The following is a 3214-nucleotide window of genomic DNA, read 5'->3' on the forward strand; positions in this document are numbered from 1 at the left end:
GATTAGGCACTCTTTTTGTAATTAGCCAGTAAATAATGGATGTTAAACAAGGCACCTGGTCCAAGGAGCACCCCTGTGTAATCCTGGTTTGTTCTGGTTACGCTGACTCGTCCTCACTGAGTCACGCGCCATGGTCTTCCAGTCGTATATGCTAGAACTGCCAGCGCTTGTTATTAGTTTTTACTGCTGTGCAATCTACTGACTTCGTGCCTTAAATGTTCTCTCTCTAGGCTGCTGATCACATCATTTAAGAGGCAGTCCCTGAGAATACAGGCCGCATATATTCCGTTTGTATAAGAGTTTTGTGTCCGTGGACAGTTGACTCAGTTAATTTCACATGGGCATTGTGAGGGGTATTCAGTGAGTTGGGGTAAATCAGCAACATTCAATTTTTCCCATTGAATTATCACATGCAGAAACACGTAAAACTGCTAAGCATTACTCAATAAATTTTGATCAGTGAACTTTGAGAGTAGAAAGGCTCCCGTCGGTGGCACACACAGCCGAGAGAGAGTACATCCACCACGTCAACAGATCCCCGGGCAGCTCATCCAAGTCACCATCCCCCGAAACATGATTTTATATTGAAATTATGTCATATTTGCTTTGTTTTGAAATTTGCATAATTGAATTCATCTGGAATACACTATTTTGTGTCTCAACGTTGTGTTTGCAAGATTCACCTATCTTTTTACATGTCCTGTTAGTTCATTCACTCACGTTACCGTATACTGCGATATTGATGAGTATGATGCAATCTATTTATTCTTCCTACACCTGGAAAGTTGCATTAGGAAGTGTTACAATGTGGATATGTATGTTACATATATATATTATATATGTATAATTGTACATGTCTTTCAGTGAAAAAATTTATACATTTCCTCATTGTAGCCTCTTCACTTAGTAATGTCAGCTTTTGGAAAAGTATCCTTTCTATTTGGCAAAAAAGGATACCTCATTAGGATTTAATTTTCATTTCCCAAAGGACTATAAGGATGAACAACTTTTCAAATTAGTCATTTATATGTCCTCTTTTGTGAAATGTCTGTTCAAGTCTTTTATCCTTTTTTTCTGTAAGATTGTATTTTGTTTTACTGATTTCTAGGAGCTCTTTACATATTCTAGATACATGTACTTATAAAATAAATGCACTAGAAGTATTTTCTCCAATTCTGTAACTAATATTTTTACTTTTAATAGAGTAGTCTTAGCTTTTAATGGAGATTTAGAAAAAAAAGGCAAGTATAAGAGAATAGCACAGTAGATCTGATGTATAGATCACATAGCTTCCAGCAAACTTATGGCCCAAATTGTCTAGTTTATAACCCTTAACTACTTCAACAGTTATTTTTAAACAAATTTCAAACATCATTTATTTTTTCTGTAAATATTTTAGTATTGACCTTGCTTTGAATGCTAATGTGATGTGAATTACGTTCTGTGAATTTTCCAACTTTTCATGGTAGCAATGTCTGTGATTGCCCTGGGGCTTCAGTTTATTATTTTGAAGTGGCAGAGAGAGGGCAATTTGAAGGGACTTCCTTTTCCCTTTCTTTCCATAATAGTCTATATTCAATGAGTATATTTCCTTTTTCTCATTGTACCTTGTAAAATGCCAAGGCTAAAGGTAGAGTTGTATACATAATCTTAATAATGTCTCTAGGCTTTCCTCAAGGAAACTGAGTTTTTTCTCATCCAGTGAGCTCTGGGTCTGTTAACTGGCTGTTAACTGAAACTCTAACTCCCAAAGGGATGGTATGAGGCAGCAGGGGGGTTGGGAGGTAATTGGCTTTAGATAAGGTCCTGAGGGTGAAGCCCCATGGTGGGATTAGTGTCCTTGCAATAAGAAAAGAAGACTGCAGCTCCTTCTGTCTGCCATGTGAGGACACAGCAGAAGACAGCCATGCCCAAGCCAGGAGGCGGGCACTGAATCTCCCAGGACCCTGATCTTGGACTTCCCAGTCTCCAAAACCTTGAGAAATAAATGTCTGTTGTTTAAGCCACCCATTATGTGGTATTTTGTGATAGTAACCCAAACTGACATCATGTCCAGCATAAAATAAAGTTTAAAATTATAGGTCACATTAGCAAGCAAGAAAAGTGATCACGGGAACCCCTCAAAAGAGGCACACCCACAGATAGCCTTGCCATTAGAACAATCAGACAGGGGCTTTTTACAGACTATACTGATTACATTTAAAATAGTAAAATAGTGGTAAAGGAAGACCATGAACGAAGGGGAAACTTCAGCAGAGAGAGGAGCATTATACAAAGAAGCAAGTGAAAGTGTTAGAGATGAAAAATGCAACATCAAAAAACAAAAAGCAGAGCATGCATGTTCCACAAGATACTAACTCCTCTAGCATATGAACCATTGGAACCCCAACTGTGCCAAGAGAACTAAAGAGCTAGAGAAATTATTTGAAGATAATGACTTGGATCTTGCAAAATTGATGAATGACACCACCACAAACTGAAGAAAAAAAAATTCACCAAACCCAAAGTGAGATGAATAAAAATAAAATCACATACCTTATTGATGGTAAACCAAAGGCAATGAGAAAAGCTTAAAAGAAACTAGGGAAAAATAAACACTGAATACAGGATAATAATCATAATGATGATGAGTGACTTATCATGAGAAACACTGAAAGCCAGAAGACAGTAAATGTCATCTGTCAGATGCTAAAAAAAAAAGAAAAAAACTATCGACCTAGAATATTATGTCCAGGGAAAATATTCTTCAAAATGAAGGGAATGTAAGGATGTTTCAGATATTTTAAAGTTAAAAATTCTGCAGGAGAAGAGCACCATAAGAAAAGTTCAATAAGTCTTCCTGAAACAAATACTATTGACTGTTTAAAGCAAAAATAGGGGTGCTGGGTGGCTCAGTGAGTTGAGTATCCGACTTCAGCTCAGGTCATGATCTCACGGTTCATGGGTTCGAGCCCCGCATCAGGCTCTGTGCTGACTGCTAGCTCAGAGCCTGGAGCTTCTTCAGATTCTGTGTCTCTTTCTCTCTCTGCCCCTCCCCTATTCACACTCTTTCTCTCTTTGTCTCTCAAAAATAAATAAATGTAAAAAACTAATGAAAGTGTGCTGTGTAGTGTGCAGCTGGTATTGAATGACAGTAAGGGGCCAGCAAGGAGCAGGATAGATGGAATTTATTGCTGTAGGTCTCTCACATTGTTCTGGTTAGAATAAAATTGTT

This window comes from Suricata suricatta, chromosome 7 (assembly GCF_006229205.1).
Source record: "Suricata suricatta isolate VVHF042 chromosome 7, meerkat_22Aug2017_6uvM2_HiC, whole genome shotgun sequence".
NCBI classification, from domain to species: Eukaryota; Metazoa; Chordata; class Mammalia; order Carnivora; family Herpestidae; genus Suricata; species Suricata suricatta.